Consider the following 23,905-nt stretch of genomic DNA (forward strand, 5'->3'; position numbering starts at 1 on the left):
TTTTATCATCTCAAACATACAGTGATTGCACTTCAAAGAGACAGCTCGGAGAGCTTGGTATATGTTCTATACAGTCCATATGTGTTGAGATACAGTACTCTCGCTCAGAAATCTAGAAATCAACACATGGGCTGACAAACTGTTTTAGTGGAGAGGCTGAGAGCAGAATTTCATCTTCCATCCCAAATGGTATAATAAAGACCTGTTCAAGGGGAATGTGTGGGAGAATATAAAGACTCCAACATATGTGTGGTGTTGTCCACCTGTGAAGTTTACTAAGGAGGAGCAGCAGTCAAGTAGTGACACAAAATAACTTACCTACCAAGCATGCAGAATGCAGCCTGAGAATATCACGGGATACACAGTGCTGATAACCTTCAAAGAACCCAGAAACACTCCAAAAGATAAGGTGTCAACTTCAACCACCTTCCAGGTTACTTCTGTTTTCTATCTTCCTTCTTTTAACCCAAACTGGGAGTCAAACAGCAACTAGACTCTGGAATTATGAAAGTCAGCAGAGAGAACAGAAGCCATCTTCTTTCTTCAAATGCAGGTTGTAGCGTTTGATTCTACTTTGATTTTCTCAAGGTTCATCTTCCATAAAACTACCAGAAAACCTATTAAAATACAAATCAGATAAATCCTACCTAAATTCCTACGTGGCACCCTTCAGTAGCTCCTTTATTTGAAAGCTCTTATGCTATACAATAACATGCACAACGCTGTGTCTTCCTATCTCTCTGAGACATATTCTCAGTCAATATGAAGAAATAAAAAAAAAAAAAAAGATGGAAAATGTTGAGCAAAAAACAAGTATCCCACATCTGGAGTTTAATGCTGCTGGCACAAGGGAACTTGAGAATAAATTAGAGAGCTGGTGAGAGTCAGTATTATTGATTTTTTCTTTCAATTGTGATTTCTTTGAAAATTAAATTACACACATTAATATACACATGTGTATAATCTGAGTTTCACAGAAATCACAAAGTATATGCATATATATTTTTTTAAAAAATAAGACTGAGAAAACATTTAAGTGAATGTGAATATAGGTTGGTGTTTTGGAGAAAAAAACATGCAGAAAGTCATAATTCAAATATACTTAACTATAATGTTAACTTATCTTCATGACCTTTTTTTCTATAGAAAGAAATAATTATTATTCCTTCTTATAATATATTTCTTGAGACCTTTTTACTGACCCAAATCAGTTTGCTTCAATAAAGAAAATTACACAACATGTTTCTTATACTATAGAAAATTAACTTAAGGCTAACCTACATGCAATCAAATGAAAAACTGGCAACCCAAGGAGTTGAAAGAGAAATATAGCTTCATTATTCTAGAACTAAATCAAAGAAATTGTGGAGGGAAGGGGCTCTAAATAATATTCAATAACATACATTGACAATCATAACTATTAAGATTATAATACTAGTTTGATGCTACACAAGTATTAGTGGAGGAACCCAAGTGACGTCATAACTGGAACAAGCATCACAGACATTACGTAAGAAAATGATTTCATCTATAAAGATGTTTGCAGAATTTACACAATTTTTATCAATAAAATCATACTGTATAAATGTGTTCCTTGGATAGGCACATTTTTGTATTTCAACCCAAGATTACTAGGTTGGAAATTAAAGAAACTTTAAATTCAGTCATGACTTTAAATTATGTCTCTGTATATTAACTTACATTTCATTTAATGTAAATAAATATATACTACAGAATGTACAAACTAAAAATGTAAGACATGCTCTTCACATGGCAATATGCTGGTGGAATGTTCATGGAATAGGTCTCTGACTATGGCCATTGTGAAGAACTAATGACAGAGCTGGAAAGCTGCTAATAAGCTTAAATTTTCCTTTACAGTTAAATTCCATCAGGAAATATCAATAATATTCCCAATTTTAAGTTTTTATTTCAGTGTACATTTTGTTTCCTCATGTTCATAGGCAAAATATTAAAAAGAAATATATCCTTACCTCACTGAAGTCAGCCATTCTCTGGGTAAGATACTAAGCTATCAAACAGGATCAGATTGTCAAATCAGAGTAACATAAATCTCACTGACTGATATTCTACTCAGTATCACCCTTCACTAAATAATTTCAAGGATGCAAGCAGTCAGATTCATACGAAGCAAAGAATGTTCTAGGCTGTTGAGGCTATTTCCTAATTCCCTTCCTCCAATGTTGGATGTGTCACACTGGTCCAATACAGTGAGATCTCTAAGGGAGACTTGTGGAGTCCCTAATTGTCTTTGTTTTGTGTTGCTTTAACAGAGTAACAGGACTAGGCAATTTATAATATACAGAAATTTATCTGGCTTATGGTTGTACAAAGTCTAGGGACACGGAATCAGCATCTGCTAAGGGCCATTGTGCCATGTCACCTATGGCAGAAGGCAGAAGAGCAAGTGAATTCCCAAGGCAGAGAAAAAAATGGGACCAACCTTCATCCTTGTATCACTCCCAAGATTTCTAACTCACACCCATGATACCAGCATTAGTCCATTCATGAGAGAAAAACCCTCATGGCCTAATAATTTCTTAACAGTTCCACCTTTTAATTTCATCACAATGGCAAATATATTTCAACATGAGTTTTGAAGGGGACATTCAAACAATAGCATTCTATCCCTGGCTTCTCAAAACTCATCAGTCTCACATACAAAATTCATTCATTCTATTCCAGTAGCCCCAAAGATCTTAATTTTTTCTAGCACCAATTCAAAATTTAAAAGTAAAGAGTCTCCTCTGAATCAGAAATGTGTGAGACATGATTCATTCTGAGGCAAATTCCCTTAAGTTGTTAAGCCTGTAAAATCAAAATAAGTTATTTACTTCCAAAATACAATAATGGGACATGTGTAGGACACGCCCATTTGAAAAGAAAGAAATAGTTAAGAAAAGATGGGTAACTACTGCCAAGTTAGTCAAAACTCAACGGGAAAAAAAAAATTAAGGTAGAATTTGGAGAATAATCACCTTTGACTCTATGTCCCACATCCCCCAAGGCATCAGGCAGCCCCACTCCTTTGGCTTTGCAGGGAGCAGTCCACTCAGGAGCTTTGGTGTTCTGGAGTTTCCTGTCTGCAGCTTTTACAAAATGAAGCTGCATGATAGTAGCTCTACAGTTAAGAGGTTTTCAAACTGACCCCACCTTCGTGGTTTCACTAGGCATTGCTCAAGTAGGGATTCCCTACGGTGGCTTCACTTCTGTGTCTTTGGTAGGCATTTTCCTAGTGGGGGATCTGTGAAGTGGCTCTTCCCTTATAATAAGGTCTGCCTGGGCTCCTAAGTGGTGACGGAGGTGGAGAGCACCATGGCCTTACAGCTCTTGCATGATGTGAGCTTGCAGAATTAGCAGCAAATGGACACTGCAAACTTGTACCTTCCAGAGTGGCAAGCCAAGCCCCATTTTGGGCCACTTGAACCATGGCTGGGCTGGTCAAGGAGCACTGGACTAGAATGCAGAGTACAGATGTCCATAGCAGATCTGGGAAAGGAGCTTGTATAAGGTGCCCTGGGCCAATCTCCAAAACCATTCTGCCCTCCTATAGCATGGGCCTATCATGAAAGTAGCAGCATCAAAGTTCTCTGTAATGCCTGCCTGTAGTGCTATTCACCCTTTGTGTTCTGAAACCTTCGTCCATACTAATCTAGCAAACGGTGGATAGCTACACCCTTATTTGCACTCCTTAACACACTTTTATAATCTTCTCGTGGCTAGGCTGCAAATTTTCCAAATTTTTACATTCTGTTTCTCTTTTAATTATAAATTCCAGCTTTAATTCTTTGTTTTCCACTTGTATCTTACTGTATGTGATTTATTTTTTTATTTTTATTTTATTTCCCTAGGCTATTGGGGAACAGATGGTTTTGGTTACATGAGTAAGTTTGTTAGTGGTGATTTGTGAGATTTTGGTGCAACCATCACCTGAGCAGTATACACTGCACCCAATTTGCAGTCTTTGATCCCTCACTCCCTTCCCACTCTTTCTCCAGAGTCCCCAAAATCCATTGTGTCATTTTTATGCCTTTGCATCCTCATAGCTTAGGTCCTACTTATGAGTGAAAACATACGACGTTTGGTGTATTAGTCTGTTTTCATGTTGCTGATAAAGACATACCCAAGACTGGAGAGAAAAAGAGGTTTAATGGACTTACAGGTCTGCATGACTGAGGGGGTCCCCAAAATTATGGCACAGGCAAGAACAAGCAAGTCACATCTTACATGGATGGCAGCAAGAAAGACAGCTTGGAAATTCCCATTTTTAAAACCATCAGATCTTATGAGACTCATTCATGATCATGAGAACAGCACAGGAAAGACCCTCATAATTCAATCACCTCCCACTGGGTTCCTCCCATGACATGTGGGAACTGTCGGAGTTACAATTCACGATGAGGTTTGGGTGGGGACACAGCCAAACCATTACATTTGGCTTGCCATTCCTGCATTACTTCACTTAGAATAATAGTCTCCTGTTTTATCCACATTGCTGCAAATTCATTAATTCATTCATTTTTATGGCTGAGAAGTATTCATCATATATATATATATATATATATATATATATATATATATATATATATACATATTTTTATAATGACTTCTTTCTTTTCCTCTGAGTAAATACCCAGTAGTGGAATTGCTGGATCAAATGGGTGGTAGTTTTACTTTTAGTTCTTTAAGGAATCTTCATATTGTTTTCCAGAGTGGTTGTACTAGTTTACATTCCCACCAGTGATTTAAAAGTGTTTCCTGTTCACCATATCCACATCAACATCTACTGTTTTTCGACTTTTTGATTATGGACATACTTGCAGGAGTAAGGTGGTATTGCATTGTGGTTCTGATTTTCATTTCCCTGATCATTAGTAATGATGAGCATTTTTCCATATGATGTGGACCATTTGTGTATCTTCTATTGAGAATTGCCTGTTCATGTCTTTAGTCCACTTTTGATGGGATTTTCTGTATTTTTTCTTGCTAATTTGTTTGGGTTCATTGTAAATTCTAGATATCAGTCTTTTGTCAGATGTACAGATTGTGAAGATTTTCTCCCACTCTGTGGGTTGTCTGTTTACTCTGCTGACTGTTCCTTTTGCTGTGCAAAAGTTCTTTAGTTTAATTAAGTCCCAACTATTTATCATTATTTTTATTGAATTTGCTTTTGGGTTGTTAGTCATGAAATCCTTGCCTAAACCAATGTCTAGAAGTGTTTTTCCTGTATGTGATTTAAAGTAGCCATGCAGCTTCTTCAATATTTGCTCAGAAATTTATTCCGCCCTTTGCCTTCGTACTTCTCTGGGGCCAGCAGCCGCCTGACCAGGGGCCCGGGGCCATGGGCTCAGCCGACTACCATGGGCTCTGTGCCCAACCAACAGCTTGCAGGTGGCTGCACCAAGGCGGCAGAAGAGGCGCCCGAGAAGGCGCTGGAGGACGTGGCCCGGGTGGCAGAGGAGCCTCAGCTGCTGCACGGTGCAGGCATCTGTAAGTGGTTCAACGTGCGCCTGGGGTTCGGCTTCCCATGATGACCCGTGCGGGGGTCGCGCTCAACCTCCCAGTGGACATCTTTGTGCACCAGAGTAAGCTGCACATGGAGGGCTTCCAGAGCTTGAAGGAGGGTGAGGCCATGGAGTTCACCTTTAAGAAGTCAGCCAAGGGTCTGGAATCCATCCGTGTCACTGGACCTGGTGGGGTGTTCTGTATTGGGAGTGAGAGGCAGCCAAAGGGGAAGAAAATGCAGAATCGCAGATCAAAAGGAGACAGGTGCTACAACTGTGGAGGTGTAGACCATCATGCCAAGGAATGCAAACTGCCACCCCAGCCCAAGAAGTGCCACTTCTGCCAGAGCATCAGCCGTATGGTAGCCTCATGTCCACTGAAGGCCCAGCAGGCCCCTAGCGCACAGGGAAAGCCAACATACTTTCGGGAGGAAGAAGAAGAAATCTACAGCCCTGTCCTGCTCCCGGAGGCCCAGAATTGAGCCCCAGTGGGTAGGGGATATTCTTTTGCTGTCAGGAAGTTTCGAGGAGAAGGCAGAGTGGATAAAGTGGGAATAGGGTGCATTGGGGCTAGTTGGCACTGCTATATATCTCAGCTGGGGTTCACACCATCACCCTTTCTTCCTTCCAGGTCGGGGGAAAGGGTGAGTCAAAGAAACTCCATCCATGCTCTGTCCAAATGCAAGTGAGGGTTCTGGGGGCGACCAGGAGGAGGGAATCACCCTACAACCTGAACGCTTTATCTGAGGCTCCATCCCCAGAATTTCCAGCTTTTGAAAGTGTCCTGGTTAGGGAAGTTGTTTTCCTTTTAAAGAAGGATGTATAATAATAATTCCTATGCCAGAGTGAAATGATTAAGTAGAAGACCAGATTCATGGAGCCAAGCCACTACATTCTGTGGAAGGAAGGGAATCTCTCAGGAATAAGGCAGTTTTTTTTTTTTGTTTGTTTTGTTTTGTTTTTTTGTTTTTCCACATCTTATATCCTCATTCCCACTTTTGGGATAGGGTGCTGGCAACTGTCCCAAGGAGTGGGTAGTGATGACCCCCAAAAGGGTCTTTGGGGGAATAGCTGCAGACCTGCTGCTTCTACACTCACCCCGCCCCACTCTGGGTCAATGTGATTTTATTTATTTGCTCCCTTGGATACTGCACCTTGGGTCCCTCTTTCTCCAGGATACCAACTGCACTAGCTGTGTGCGAATGACGTATCTTGTGCATTTTAACCTTTTTTTTCCTTAAGATAAATATTCTGGTTTTATATTTTTGTATATTTTAATCTAAGGCCCTTATTTCATTTCCTGCACTGTGTTCTCAGGTACATGAGCAATCTCAGGGATAAGTCAGCAGCAGCTCCAGGTCTGCACAGCAGGAATACTTTTTGTTGTTTTCGCCACTGTGGAGAGCAACTATTTGGAGTGCACAGCCTATTGAACTACCTCATTTTTGCCAATGAGAGCTGGCTTTTCTGCCGTAGTGTTCTGTTGAAACCCCCTCTGCTTTGAAAATGTTTTATGGGAGACTAGGTTTTAACTGGGTTGCCCCATGACTTGATTGCCTCCTACTGGAAGATTAGAAATTAAACAGGAAATGGTGGTGCAGAGAGCCTAGGAGAGCCTGGGCCAGGTGAAAGGCCCAGAGAGGAAGCCAAGATTAGGTGAGGGTTGTCTAATCCTAGGGCACAGGACGGGCTTTACATCCCAGATCTATTCTTCACCAGATTAGACGAGGCCTACCATGCACCACAGGGTATGTGTGTTCATAAAACCAGAGTTGGTAAGGATAAGTTTTAAGACCAGTACCTCTGTACTGAATCCTGTGCTGTCAAGGGACGGCTGCATGAAGAAAGGTCTAAAATCCTTCACCTTTCAAAATTCTTGGGTTCCAGGAAGACACACGAGCAGGGCTTTGTGATGCCTGGGGCCCGTGTCCTGCCCTGCTGCAGTAGTGATTAGTATTGTCACGGTAGCTAAAGGAGAAAAGGGGGTTTCGTTTACATGCTGTGAGATCACCGCAAACCTACCTCACTGTGTTGAAACGAGACAAATGCAATAGAACACATTGGGTGTGTGTGTCTGATCCTGGGCTCTTGTCTCCCCTAAATGCTGCCCCCCTCTAGTTATTGTATTTGTCTGGGCTTTGTAGGACTTCACTAATTTGGTGATTGCTAGGTGGCCTAGTTTGTGTAAATATAATGTATTGGTCTTTCTCCCTGTTCTTTGGGGTTTTGTTTATAAACGTCTTTTTGTATTGAGAGAAAAATAGCCAAAGCATCTTTGACAGAAGGCTCTGCACCAGGCAAAAAGATCTGAAACATTAGGTTGGGGGACCCTCTTCTTAAAGTGGGGATCTTGAGCCATCCTTTCTTTTGTATTCTTCTTTACCTATGAAACCAGATCTTCTGTCCCAAAAACGTGTCTTCCACCCTGGCCTCTTTTCTGTTCACCCCCAAAAGAAAACCTACACACCCACGCTCATACACATTTAATGCTTAGAGTGTCTCCACAACTTTTAAACCATGTATGCAAAAATCCGAAAGAAGCTAGAAACCCTCCGTTCCTTGTTCCAGTCTCCTGAATCAAGACCAATACATTTGTTTAGGTGAGCCACCATGTCCGGCCAACCATTTCTTGATGTATTCATGACAAACACTTAAGATACTGCTGTAGGTCAGGCGTGGTGCCTCACGACTGTAGTCCCAGTACTTTGGGTGGCCGAGGCAGGTGGATCACGAGGTCAGGAGTTCAAGACCATTCTGGCCAACACAGTGAAACCCCATCTCTACTAAAATACAAAAAATTAGCCAGGCATGGTTGTGTGTACCTGTAATCCCAGCTACTCAGGAGGCGGAAGCAGGGGAATCACTTGAAACTGGGAGGTAGAGGTTGCAGTAAGTTGAGATCATGCCACTGCACTGCAGCCTGGGTGACAGAGCAAGACTCTGTCTCAAAAAAAAAAAAAAAAGAAAGAAAGAAAAAGAAAGACACTGCTGTATTTTAGATGGATCAAACCTACTTAATTTTTAATCCTAAAGTAGAGAGATGCAACTGGGGGCCTTCCATGTAGAAAGTGGGGTCAGGAGGCCAAGAAAGGGAATAGGAATGTATATCCACGTCACTCAGGAACTTTTATGCAGGTGCTAGAAACTTATGTCAAAGTGGCCACAAGATTGTTTAATAGGAGACGAACGAATGTAACTCCAGGTTTACTGCTAGAAACCAAAGCTTTGTGTAAAATCTTGAATTTATGGGAGGGAGGGTAGGAAAGCCTGTACCTGTCTGTCCTTTTCCTGATCCCTTTCTCTCCTTTCTAAACTGCAGGAGATGGAGCCCCTTTGGGCTTTGGTGACCCCCACCACTGGGGTGTGTTTATTTGATGGTTGATTTTGCTGTACCAGGTATTTCCTTTCCAATTTTCTAATCATTTATTAACACATGCTGACTCTTCCCTTCCCTTCTCCTTTCCCTGGGAAAATACAATGAATAAATAGAGACTTATTGATACTCAAAAAAAAAAAAAAGAAAGAAAGAAAGAAAAGAAATTTATTCCACCAGATACCCTAGTTCATCACTCTTAATTCCTGTCTTTTATAATGCCCTTGGGCTTGTATACAATTAACCCAAATTCTTTGCAACTATATAACAAGGATGTCTTTTGCTCCAGTTTTCAATACTTTGTTCTTTGGTTCCATCTGAGACTTCCATAGATTGGACTTTACAGTCCACATTTCTAACAACGTTCTGATTATGATCACTAAGATAATAACTAAGAAATTTTAGGCTCTTTCTACTTATAGGATCTTCTTCTAAGCTGTCACCAGAATTGTCCTTAATGCTGAATTAGTGGCAATCTAGGCTTTTTTCTAACTTGCTTCTTCAAATTCTTCTCACTTCTATGCATTACCCGGTTCCAACAGTGCATCTAAGTTTTCAGGTTGTTATAGCAATAGCCCCACTCTTTGGTATCAATTTTTTTAGTCTTATTTGTGTTTCTATAATACAGCAATGCAGACTGGGTAATTTGTAGCATACAGAAATTTATTTGGCTCATGATTCTGGAGGTGAGAGCCTTTGTGCTGCGTCATCCCATAGCAGAAGGCAACAGCACAGGTGAGTTTTTGAGACAGACTAGGAAGGGAGCCCAACTTTATCTTTCATCAGTAACTCACTACACCAATACTAGCATTATTCCTTTGATGAGGGCAGAGAACTTATAGCCTGATCTCCCCTTAGGGGTCCCACTTCTTTATTCCATCACCATGGTAATTAAATTGCAATACGGATTTTTCAGGGGACATAAAACCAGGGCACTAACACAGTGGGATGATTTTAAATTATAAAACTTTTACATTTTACACCCCGAGGGCTTTATCACTTAACATGACATTCTCCAGGAGGCTAGGCCTCCTATCTGCTGGTTTCTATTTATAATAAGAATATGATGTCAGGGCATTATTCTCAGAGTGTTTTAGAGATCAGGTCTCTTCCTTTTGGCAAGTCTAATCAGTTGATTTGTCCAAACATCCAGATGATGAAAAAATTAGACTGGGTCACCTGCATATTTTCTTTATTTTGGGGTTGTCCTGGATGAAGAAAAAAGAATATGTCAGATCAACTGCTTTAACTTCACTTAAATATATACTGCTTGTTTAGAGGAATTTATGTCTTTATGGAGTTAAAACATTTGTTTCATGATAGTATATTTTGTTTTGAGTAGACACTAAAGAAGCCCATTGAACAAAATAGGCAATATGATCAGATTTATCTATTTACCATAAAATGTTTATGATATGTATTTAAATATAGTTAAATAAATAAAAGCCAGATATTATATTAATTAAATAAAATGCAGGTAATTAGAATCCAGAAGAAACGGTGAGTGAGAACAAAAATTAGGCTGGTTAAATGAATATTCAGATTTTTTAAAAAAGAAGAAATATAGATGACAAGAGAGCTACAAAGAAGTAGTGTAAGGAATATTGTCTCTGAGAAAATGATTACCTACAAAAATTAGCATTTTCATTCTTCCCAAGAAAATTATATTTTGAAATAAATGTAGCTTTGACGCATCTTTCTGAAATGAAAGACAAGTTTTGGAAGATTGAAATTTTCATGTTCTGGTAACTTGTATTTTGTATTATATTGATACTGATATATTTTTACTAAGCACATATAATAATCCTGATGATAATGTTATAAGCACTTAGCCCCATGAATTGCTTTATAAATATTACAAATTTTAAAATCTTAGAAAAACACGAAATAATATACATGTACATATATACTGCTTAATTGTGGTTCCTGATGGTCATGTAAAGCTTTGTCCACTGCACCTGACAATGGAGGGTCAACAGTCTATCCTGCAATCCCTGATAAAAATCACTTATTTGAATATAATTGTTATAGAAATGCTCTGTATAATTTAATTGAGTTCTATCATTTTTACTCTACTGGTGAACAAATGATTTAAAGTCAGTATAATACAGCTAAGATTGTTTGCAAAGAAAACAAGTTATCAATATTAAAGTGCATATTATTCAGAATTCTTAAATCAGCCCTGTATTGTTCATGTGGAAAAAGATATTTTGTAAACAAAACTAAAATATTTCCATTTTGTACTGAGAATTTTAACTCTAATCTACTAAGAAATCTGTCTGCTATATATTATAGTAGTCAATGACTAGTTTATAATTTGGGTTCAGGACATTTGGAAATTAGTACATTCAGAGTAAATTTGTTTTTTTGCTCTCAATGGCCCTCACTTGTACTTTTGAGTATAAATTATTCCTAGCTTCATTCCATTTATAAATATAAATTTAATGTATTTTGGCTACAGTAGTGTTTAGTGATACATGCATGCTTCAATAGCATTTTGACTTCCAAAAAAAACCAGATTTTGAGGGATATGTTTGCTGTGATTCAACCACATAGATCCATATTAACATATATATGCCATATTAATAAATCATAACATACCTTTATTAATATAGTAAATATGTATTTAATTTGTCTTCTCCAATTTTCTATACAAAAGAATCTCCGATTGGTATAGCCAGTTATACTTTCTTTACTATCCTCTCCATGCAAACAATCAGGAGCAGGCTATGTTGTTGGGCACTGGGCAGCATATGATCCGATTATGGATTACCTCTACTCCAAAAGTGAGATTCACTGTTCTGGATAATTTTTTTATTAAGAATTGCCTTTTTAGTCCTAAATAACCAAAACTTTTTATAATATACCTAGCGCATTGTTACATTGGATTGATCTCTTATCATTGAAATATTTTAATACACATTCCCTTATAAAATAAAATGGTTTTCAAAATAGTGAATTCCATGCAAAGAAAAAGCAAATTCATATCTGATGTTTCCCAAAATGACATTCAAGGTGTCTAAGAATCTCCTGCCAGAAGATGATATTTGAAATCTAAATATGCTTAGAGAAACAAGGAATGGCATAAAGCAGTGATCTGGATAAAATAGTGTTGTATATAACAATGTTTCATGAAAAAATAATATCTGTAATGTGGCTTTTTATTTGGGTAATGTGTTTAGTGGATAAAACAAAAAAGGAAAATGTATATATTGAATAAAAAAATTCTATGAAGGGTACTTGAATTCTATAGAACCAGAAAGTATCATTAAAAGAAAATCCTGGGAATGCTGGGAAGATGGCAAACTAAGAACAGCTCAGGACTTCAGCTCCCAGTGAAAGTGCAGAGGGTGAGTGGACGCTGCATTTCCAGACAAATTTTTATTGCCCACAGACCAGGAGATACCCAGGCAGAGGGGTCGCCAGTGCCACAGTCCCGGCCGGTGCAGCTGTTTTGGCCCCCGCAGGGCTGATTCGGCCCATGCAGCTGCTGTGACCACACCCTGTTGCGGTGGTTCTCTGCACAAAAGCCACTGGTCTGGGAGCCCTCTTAGCTGGTGATCGGAGCCCTGAGATGGCAGAGTTGCCCATTCATCTGAAATAGCAAGCCAGGCCAGGAGATTCTTAGTTAAAAAATCTGCCAGGAGCCAGCTCCGCTGTTTGAGCTGACTCAGTGAGTCACAGCACGGGAGATCCTGGCGCCTTTTCAACAAGCGACTGGAACGCTGGGTCCTTCAGCTTAAAAAAAAGACTCTGAGTCAGGGAGCCAGGTGATCAGGCTAGGTTGGTCTCACCCCTCCACCCCCAACAACAATGAAAACAAAAAAAGTAATTAAAAACCCTCTGGGTTGAGCCCTTCACAGCAAGCACAGCTGAACCCGGGATGGTCCAGCTCGGCGGGGGAGGGGCTTCCGCCATTACTGAGATTCTACACCACTACAGAGGCAGGCCGCCGTCACCAAGGCAACCCATCGTTGCCGAGGCAACCTACCACAACAGAGAGAGTCCACCATAACAGAGGCGGGGCCACTGTTGCCCAGACAGTTCTAACTACGCCCATATAAACAGGACTGCAGGGAAAAGCACAGCAAGCTGGGTGGAGCCCACTGCAACTCAGCAAAGACTCTGCAGGCAGACAGTGGCCGGGTGGGCCGCTAGCTGGGTGGGGCAGCCCTGAAAGAAAAAACAAGGGCAGCAGCACAACGGAAACTCATAAAGCCCTAACTCCCTGGGACAGAGCACCTAGGAACAAAAAGTGCTTTATGAGTTCAGCTGCAGCAGACCTAAATGTACCTGCCCAGCAGCTCTGAATGAACAACGGAGCTCACAGGTCAGGACTTAAGCCCCAATAAAAGATAGACTGACTCCTCAAGTAGCTCCCTGACCCCCATAGATCCAAACACTCACCTCATAAAGGAGAGAACAGACTGACAGTTGGCGAGCATCCTTCTGAGACAAAGATAGAGGAAGAGGAAACTGGTAGCAACCCTTACTGTTCTGCAGCTGCTGCAGGTGATCCCCAGGCAAGCAGGGCCTGGAGAGGACCTCAGCAGTCCTACAGCAGAGGGGCCAGACTGTTAGAAGGAAAGCTTTAAAAAAAAAAAAAAAAAAAAAGAAGTAACTTCATCCACGAACTAGAAGCTCACTCAGAGACCCAATCTGAAAGACAATAACTACAAAGACAACAGGTGGATAAACCCACAAAAATGGGAAGAAACCAGCGCATAAAGGATGAAAACTCACGAAACCAGAACACCTCTCCTCCTAAAAGGGATCACAACTCCTCACCAGCAAGGGAACCAGACCGGATGGAGAAGGAGGGTGATGAAATGACAGATTCAGACGTCAGAAGGTGGGTAGTAAGAAACTACAGTGAGCTAAAAGAACATGTTCTAACCCAATGCAAAGAAACTAGGAACCTTGAAAAAAGATTGGCCAAAATGCTAACGAGATTGGACAGCATAGAGAGGAATATAAGTGAGTTGATGGAGCTGAAAAACACAACACGAGAACTTCGTGAAGCATGCACAAGCTTCAACAGCCGAATTGACCAAGCAGAAGAAAGGATATCAGAGGTTGAAGATCAACTAAATGAAATAAAAAGGGAAGGCAAGAACAGAGAAAAAAAGCGCAAAAAGGAATGAACAAAATCTTCAAGAAATGTGGGTCTATGTGAAAAGACCTAATCTATGTTTGATAGGTGTACCTGAATGTGATGAAGAGAATGAATCAAAGCTGGAAAATACTCTTTAGGATATTATCCAGGAAAACTTCCCCAACCTAACAAGGCAGGCCAATATTCAAATACAGGAAACACAGAGAACACCACAAAGATATTCCTCAAGAAGAGCAACCCCAAGGCACATAATCGTCAGATTCACCAGGGTTGAAATGAAAGAGAAAATGCTAAGGGCAGCCAGAGAGAAAGGTCGGGTTACCCACAAAGGACACCTTTAAATAAAAGAACTTTCAACCCAGAATCTCCTATCCAGCCGAACTAAGCTTCATAAGTGAAGGAAAAATAAAATCCTTTGCAAACAAGCAAGTACTCAGAGATTTCATCACCACCAAACCTGCTCTACAAGAACTCCTGAAAGAGGCTCTACACATATAAAGGAACAGCCAGTACCAGCCACTCCAAAAACACACCAAATGGTAAAAGAGCATCAACACAATCAAGAATCTGCATCAACTAACCAACAAAACAGCCAGGTAGCATCAAAATGACAGTATCAAATTCACACATAACAATACTATCCCTAAATGTAGATGGACTAAATGACCCAATCAAAAGACATAGACTGGCAAATTGGATAAAAAGCCAAAACTCATCAGTGTACTGTATCCAGGAAACCCATCTTACATGCAAGGATACACAAAGGCTCAAAATAAAGGGATGGAGGAAGATCTACCAAGCAAATGGAGAGCAGAAAAAAGCAGGAGTTGCAACTCTCATCTCTGATAAAATAGACTTTAAAGCAACAAAGATCAAAAGAGACAAAGAAGGACATTACATAATGGTAAAAGGATCTCTGCAACAAGAAGAGCTAACGATCCTAAATATATACGCACCCAATACAGGAGCACCCAGATACATAAGGCAAGTTCTTAATGACTTACAAAGAGACTTAGACTCCCACACAATAATAGTGGGAGACTTTAACACCCCATTGTCAATATTAGACAGATCAACCAGACAGAAAATCAACAAGGATATCCAGGACCTGAACTCAGACCTGGAACAAGCAAACCTAATAGACATTTACAGAACTCTCCACCCCAAATCCACAGAATATACATTCTTCTCAGCACCACATCACACCTACTCTAAAATTGACCACATAATTGGCAATAAATCACTCCTCAGTAAATGCAAAAGAACAGAAATCATAACAAACAGTCTCTCAGACCACAGTGCAATCGAGTTAGAACTCAGAATGCAGAAACTAACTCAGAACCGCACAGTTTCATGGAAACTGAACAACTTGCTCTTGAATGTTGACTGGATAAACAATGAAATGAAGGCAGAAATAAAGATGTTCTTCAAAACCAATGATAACGAAGACACAACATACCAGAATCTCTGGGATACATTTAAAGCAGTCTCTAGAGGAAAATATATAGCAATGAGTGTCCACATGAGAAGAAAGGAGAGATCTAAAACTGACACCCTATCATCAAAATTGAAAGAGCTAGAGGAGCAAGATAAAAAAGCTCAAAACCTAGCAGAAGACAGGAAATAACTAAGATCAGAGCAGAACTGAAGGAAATAGAGACACAAAAAACTCTTCAAAAAATCAATAAATCCAGGAGCTGGTTTTTCGAAAAGATAAACAAAATAGACAGACCACTAGCCAGATTAATAAAAAAGAAAAGCGAATAACCAATTTGATGCGATAAAAACGATAAAAGGGATATCACCACAGATTCCACAGAAATCCAAACCATCATCAGAGATTATTACCAACAACTCTATGCACATAAACTAGTAAACCTTGAAGAAAGGGATAAATTCCTGGACACCTGCATCCTCCTAAGCCTAAACCCGGAAGAAGCCAAAACCCTGAATAAACCAATAACAAGGTCTGAAGTCGAGGCAGCAATAAAGAGCCTACCACTCAAAAAAAGCCCAGGTCCAGATGGGTTCACAGCTGAATTCTACCAGACATACAAAGAGGAGCTGATACCATTCCTTCTGAAACTATTCCAGACATTCCAAAAAGAGGGAATCCTTCCCAAATCATTTTACGAGACAAACATCATCCTGATACCAAAACCCAGCAGAGACTCAACAAGAAAAGAAAATTTCAGGCCAATATCCATGATGAACATAGATGCAAAAATCTTCAATAAAATACTGGCAAACCGATTGCAACAGCATATCAAAAAGCTCATCCACCATGATCAAGTAGGATTCATCCCGGGGATGCAAGGCTGGTTCAACATACGCAAGTCCATAAACGTAATTCACCACATAAACAGAACCAAAGACAAAAACCACATGATTATCTCGATTGATGCAGAGAAGGTTTTTGACAAAATTCAACAACCCTTTATGCTAAAAACCCTCAATAAACTAGATATTGACGGAACGTATCTCAAAACAATAAAAGCTATTTACGACAAACCAACAACCAATATCATACTGAATGGGCAAAAATGGGAAGCATTCCCTTTGAAATCTGGCACTAGACAAGGATGCCCTCTCTCACCACTCCTATTCAATATAGTACTGGAAGTTCTAGCCAGAGCAATCAGACAAGAAAAAGAAATAAAGGGTATCCAAATTGGAAAGGAGGAAATCAAATTGTCTCTATTTGCAGATAACATGATTGTATATCTGGAAGACCCCATCATCTCAGCCCAAAATCTCCTGAAACTGATAAACAACTTCAGTCAAGTCCCGGGATACAAAATCAATGTGCAAAAATCCCAAGCATTCCTATACACCAGTAATAGACTTCAAGAGAGCCAAATCAAGAACGAACTGCCATTCACAATTGCTACAAAGAGAATAAAATACCTAGGAATACAACTAACAAGGAATGTAAAGGACCTCTTCAAGGAGAACTACAAGCCATTGCTCAACGAAATAAGAGAGGATACAAACAGATGGAGAAACATTCCATGTTCATGGTTAGGAAGAATCAACATCGTGAAAATGGCCATACTGCCCAAAGTAATTTACAGATTCAACACTATTCCCATCAAGCTACCAATGACCTTCACAGACCTGGAAAAAAACCACCTTAAACTTCATATGGAACCAAAAGAGAGCCTGCATAGCCAAGTCAATTCTAAGCAAAAAGAACAAAGCAGGAGGCATCACACTACCTGACTTCAAACTATACTACAAGGCTACAGTAATCAAAACAGCATGGTACTGGTATCTAAACAGAGATATAGACCAATGGAACAGAACAGAGGCCTCAGAGGAAATACAACATATCCACAACCATCCAATCTTCGACAAACCTGATAAAAACAAGCAATGGGGAAAGGATTCCCTGTTTAATAAATGGTGTTGGAAAAACTGGCTAGCCATGTGCAGAAAGCAGAAACAGGACCTCTTCCTGACACCTTACACCAAAATTAACTCCAGATGGATTAAAGACTTAAACATCAGACCTAACACCATAAAAATCCTAGAGGAAAATCTAGGCAAAACCATTCAGGACATAGGCGTAGGCAAGGACTTCATGACCAAAACGCCAAAAGCAATGGCAACAAAAGCCAAAATAGACAAATGGGACTTAATCAAACTCCACAGCTTCTGCACAGCAAAAGAAACAGTCAGTAGAGTGAATTGGCAACCAACAGAATGGGAAAAAAACTTTGCAGTCTGCCCATCTGACAAGGGGCTGATATCCAGAATTTACAAAGAACTAAAACAGATCTACAAGAAAAAAAAAAAAACAAGCCCATTCAAAAATGGGTGAATGATATGAACAGACACTTTACAAAAGAAGACATACAGGAGGCCAACAAACATATGAAAAAATGCTCATCATCACTGGGCATTAGAGAAATGCAAATCAAAACCACATTGAGATACCATCTCACACGAGTTAGAATGCCGATCATTAAAAAATCTGGAGACAACAGATGCTGGAGAGGATGTGGAGAAATAGGAACACTTTTACACCGTTGGTGGGAATGTAAATTAATTCAACCATTGTGGAAGACAGTATGGTGATTCCTCAATGACCTAAAAATAGAGATCCCATTTGACCCAGCAATCCCATTACTGGGTATATATCCAAAGGATTATAAATCATTCTACTATAAGGACACATGCACACGAATGTTCATTGCAGCACTGTTTACAATAGCAAAGACCTGGAACCAACCCAAATGCCCAACGATGATAGACTGGATAAGGAAAATGTGGTACGTATACACCATGGAATATTACGCAGCCATCAAAAACGATGAGTTCACGTCCTTTGTAGGGACATGGATGAACCTGGAAACCATCATTCTCAGCAAACTGAAACAAGAGCAGAAAATCAAACACTGCATGTTCTCACTCATAGGCGGGTGTTGAACAATGAGAACACATGGGCACAGGGAGGGGAGCAATACATACTGGGGTCTGTTTGGGGGAAATGGGGGAGGGACGGTTGTGTGGGGAGGTGGGTAGAGATAGCATGGGGAGAAATGACAGATACAGGTGAGGGGACGGAAGGCAGCAAAGCACACTGCCATGTGTGTACCTATGCAACAATCTTGCATGTCCTTCACATGTACTCCAAAACCTAAAATGCAATTAAAAAATAATAAACAAATAAAATTTAAAAAAATAAAAAAAGAGAATATCCTTAACAATCCGTCTGTGAGTTTTTGTAACAGTATGCTGAAGTGTTAAAAAGTCAATTTGCTTTATTAAACAGTGTGCTCTTTCCTAATAATAATTAGAAAATATTTGACAGCTTTTAAATGTCCATTCTGTTTGAATGACTTAGTTGTAATTGAAATAATTTTGTAATTAAAAATCAAATAACTAAGTGAACAATACAATTTATCTTAACAACACTACAGATATTTAGATTTTGTTATAGGAAAACTCTTTCCTAATTTGAATACACACACACACTCACAAAAAAAAAAGGGAGAAAGATTCATGAGAATTATGGTTCTTTTTCTATAACAGGTTACGTAGTCATAGCTGGTATTTATCACTCTCCTCTCCTACTACCCATTCTATATATATTTTTGCCTTCAGCAAGCACTTCAGGGGGTCATAAGTCTTTACCTGGTGAGTGATCAAAAACTTCATTCCTGAAGGGTTTGAGTCATTAGCAGTCTTTCCTGGATTGACTTGTTTTATCTTTCCATTGATAATCACAGGGCATAGTAATACTAAGAGATGTTCTAAGATATCTCATGTATTCCAGACATATTCTTCATTTCCTCCATTGTGGAGTACTATCCAATTACCCCTATTAATCAGAATCAATTACCAAAGCCAACAGAGTAACTCCCTTATTTTCCTGTTAAACTACAGGCATGAGAAAGCCAAAGTGGCCAAGTGGCAGTTTTCATTGCTAATTCAGGGGATCATTGTTGGGTCTCCTGGTGGAAGTATTCCTCCATTTGGAGCTAAAATTTTCATATCAGTGACACATATGATTATAGCAACAGAGCAAACATTTTGCTAGTGAGCCATTAGGAGTAATACTGAGAGATGTCATACCCACTTACTCTTCTGGATTTCTGGACCCATGAATTATGTCTATAGGATAAGCAGTATCATATACTGGACAATGATTCATATCATATACAGCCTTCTGAAGAACCTTGCCCTAGCTGCAAAGAATCGCCACCTACTTGGCCCTGTAACTGAGTTTTCAAAATACATTTCCACTAATCTATCAAACCAACTGCTTCAAGTTAATGCAAAACATGGTAAGACCAATGAATTTCATGAAAATCCTGTGATTACTCTTTATTTGCTATGAAGTGAGTACCTTAATTGGGAGCAGTAATTGAGGGATTAACATGACTGTAAATAAGGCATTCTAAAAGTTAATGGATGGTAGTTTTGGCAGAAGCATTGCATGGAGGGAAGGCAAAACCATATCCAGAATATCTATTTCAGTAAGAATAAAATGCTGCTCCTTCCTTGCTAAAAGTGGTCCAATGTAATCAACATGTCACTAAGCAGCAGACTGATTACCTTAGGGAATGATACCATGTCAGGAACGCAATGTTGGTCTCTGCTTCTGGCAGATTGTGCATCAGATTGTGGCCCTAACCAGGTGAGCCTTCAGAAGTTGGAGTCCATATTGCTGAGCCCATGGCTAACATGCTGCCATCATGGCCACTTTGTTTATGAGCTCATCGGACAGTGACAGAAGTAGATTGGGAAAGAGCTGGTATTCATGTAACAGTACTAACCACTTGAATATAAAAATCCTCCTCTTGAGGTCACCCTTTAGTGAACATTCACATGGAATACAGATACGTTCATACATTTTGCCCTTTCAGAGAGAATTACCCACATACTTCTTCCCAAAATGTCTTTGTTACCAATTTTTCAATTGCTTTTCCTCCAGGTCCCTGACCATCCAACCAAACACCATTGGCCACATACCAGGAATTAGTATATTACTGCATAGTTGGCCACTTCTCCTTCCAAGCAAAGTGAACAACCAGATGCACTGTTTGAAATTCTGCCAATTGGAAACATTTCTCTTCACCACTATCTTTTAAGGATATCCCAAAAACAGCCTATAGTGCTGCACCTGAATTTTATCAGGTCTTGCCTACATTTTGTGCAGAACCATCTGTAAACCAGGCATGAGTCTTCTTTCTTTCTCTTTGATGATCAGAGATATTTCTCCATGAGGCCATAGGTGTAGATTGGGAGAGAAATGGCCCTGGTCCTCACACCAATTACAAATAAAAGCTGTGTAATTAGTATAAGGACATGGACATTTGGGCCACTTCAAATATCTTGTCATGCCTTTAGGACCAGCTTGGGACCAGTGGAGTGCTGCTGGGCTCGCCTAACTTTATGACCTGCTAAGTCGGATAAGACCCAGTTCAAATGTATTGTGGGGACTTGACTCTCTATTTTTTATGATCCAGGTTAGACTTTGCTCACTTAACCCAGAACTTATCTGTTCATACACACCAAGCAAGAATTTAGTATCCTTCCATCTAGATTACTTTTAGGAGCTCTATGATCAATTAGCCAATGCTCAGGTTGTATTGTAACTTTGTGGCAAATGATTAAGTGTTCAGACCTACTAAGATCCAGTAGGCCAAAAGATATTTTCCAAAAGGAGATTAGTTATTCATAGAGGATGGCAAAGCTTTGCTCCAAAATTCTAAGGTACTGTGCTGTGATCACTTATAGGGGCCTGAAAAATTCCAGGCAGCATCCCTACCTGCCATTGATACTCCAAGCACTATTGATCTGATAGATCATAAAACCCAAGTGACAAAGCAGCTTGCTTAGTAGCCTAGACTTGTTGCAGAACCTTCTTCTGTTCTGGACACTACTGAAAAAATATATTGGCCGGGTGCAGTGGCTCATGTCTGTAATCACAGCATTTTGGGAGGCTGAGGCTGGTGGATCATAAGGTCAAGAGATTGAGACCATCCTGGCCAACATGGTGAGACCCTGTCTCTACTAAAAAATACAAAAATTAGCTGGGTGTGGTGGTACACACCTGTAGTCCCAGCTAATGGGAGGCTGAAACAGGAGAATTGCTTGAACCCCGGAGGCAGAGGTTGCCATAAGCCAAGATCGCACCACTGTACTCCAGCGTGGTGCTTGGTGACAAAGCGAGAATCTGCCTCAAAAAAGAAAAAAAAAATCTCAAAACGAGTCAATTTTCAAGTCATTAAATGTGCTGGAGTAATACCCATCAATGAGGAATACATTGATGCAACAATTTATCCTTCACCTTAGAAAAGATATCTCAACATGACCAATACCATTAGCCCCTAAACATTTCACTGAGGTAGAAGGCCTCTGAACTTTTGTTGGATTTACTCCCTACCCCCTTAAATGCAAATATCTTATCCATAAGTTTATTAAGTCTAATCAATATGTCATTAATGTAATAGACTAGTGAAATAAGTTATAGAAGGGAAGTGTGATCAGGGTTCCTGCAAACATATTTAGGACACAGGGCTGGAGAGTTGATACAGCCAAGAGACTCAGGACGGTGCAAAAATACTGCTGGTCTTACCAGACAAACACAAACTCTTTTGATTGGCCTTACTGATAAGAATAGAGTAAAAGCCATTTGCCAGATTAATAGCTGCATAACAAGTATCAGAGGTTGTGCTATATCTCAAGCAATAAAACCACATCGTATACAGCAGCTGCAATTTGAATCACCAACTGTTTAGGCTTAGGGTAATCCACTGCCATTCTCCAAGATGCTTCTGTCTTTTGCACAGATCAAATAGTCTATTTAAATGAAGATGTGATGAGAATTATCACCCCTGCATCTTTGAAGTTCTTGATAGTGACACTAATCTCTACAATCCCTCCAGTGATGCAGAACTGCTTTTGGTATACTGCTTTCCTAGGTAGAGGCAGTTCCAGTGGCTTCCACTGGCCTTTTCTATCATAACCGCCCTTATTTTCCAGGTCATGGAACCAATGTAGGTATTCCGTCAGCTGCTGAGTATATCCATTCCAGTTGTGCATTCAGAACTGTGGAAATAAACACAGGATGAGTTCAGGAACCTAGTTGGCCTGCTGTGAAATGGACTTGAGTTAAAACTCCACTGATCACTTGACCTCCATAAACCCCCTACTCTGGCTAGTGGACCACAGAAGTATTTTGTGTCTCCTGGAATTAATGTTAGCTCAAAGCCAGTCACCATAGTCTCTGAAACATATGATTATTTGCTTTTCGTCAGTGCACATTTGCCATGGTAAAGACTCTAGATCCACATGGGGAAGATTAGGAGAAAGATTAACAGTGTTATAAGTTTTTTTATTTTAATTTCATATATTAGGTATATATATATATATTTATGGGGTACATGAAATATTTTTGATACAGGCATATAATATATAATAATTACATTAGGGTAAATGTCATATCCATCACTTCACCACCTCAAGCATTTGTAAATCATTTCTTTGTATTATAAACATTTCAATCATATTTGTTTGGTTATTAATATGTACAACAAATTATTATTTATTCTAATCCCCCTGTTGTGCTATTTAATACTAGATTTTATTCATTCTCTCTGACCATATCTTCATATGTTACACATCCCCATTTTCCCTCTATCACCTCAGTACCCTTTCCTAACACGTGGTAAACATAATTCTACTCTTCGTCTTCATGAGTTGAATCATTTTAATTTTTAGCTCCCATGAATAAAGGAGCACATGCAAGTCTGCCCTTCTGTGCCTGGCTTATGTCATGTATCACAGTGTCCTTTAGTGTCATCCCTTTTGTTGCAAATGACAGAATCTCATTTAATTTTACGTCTAAATAGTACTCCATCGTGCATACATTTTACACTTATGTTCCACATTTTCTTTATCTATTTATCTACTGATGGACAGTTAAGTGGCTTCCACATCTCGGCTATTGTGAATAATGCTGCAAGAAATATGGGAGTACAGATATTTCTTTGGTGTACTGATTTCCTTTCTTTTGGATATAGACCCAGTAGTGGGATTGCTGGATCATATAGTAGTTCCATTTTCCATTTTTTGAGGAACCTCCAAATTACCAAATATAGTTGACAAAATTAATTGGGAAATTGAAAAGACATTTAAATCAAACCTTTATATAAAAATTAATAGAGTAAAAACATACTCCAATATTAACTGTTTATTTTACTTAATTTGGGTGAATAAATTCCAGTAAGAGAAGAGAACAAGTGAGGTCACTTAAGCTATGGTGTTGGGATGATAGTTTTACTTTGTAACCCTCAAGTAATAAAACATTTGATTTAGAATGACATTGAGCCATAACATCAAGCAGTGAAAATTTAAGATGCTGGTTCAATTTCCCAT

At 39.4% G+C, this 23,905-nt stretch overlaps 1 protein-coding gene and 1 pseudogene across 1 annotated transcript in view; both read left to right on the forward strand.

Moving 5' to 3' along the window:
- LOC101036090 (N-deacetylase and N-sulfotransferase 4) overlaps positions 1-23,905 on the forward strand; it is a 302,288-nt gene that overhangs the window by 85,054 nt on the left and 193,329 nt on the right. The window lies entirely within an intron of this gene.
- LOC120367760 (protein lin-28 homolog A pseudogene) lies at positions 5,382-6,007 on the forward strand (annotated as a pseudogene).

This window comes from Saimiri boliviensis, chromosome 3, assembly GCF_048565385.1.
Source record: "Saimiri boliviensis isolate mSaiBol1 chromosome 3, mSaiBol1.pri, whole genome shotgun sequence".
Taxonomy (NCBI): domain Eukaryota; kingdom Metazoa; phylum Chordata; class Mammalia; order Primates; family Cebidae; genus Saimiri; species Saimiri boliviensis.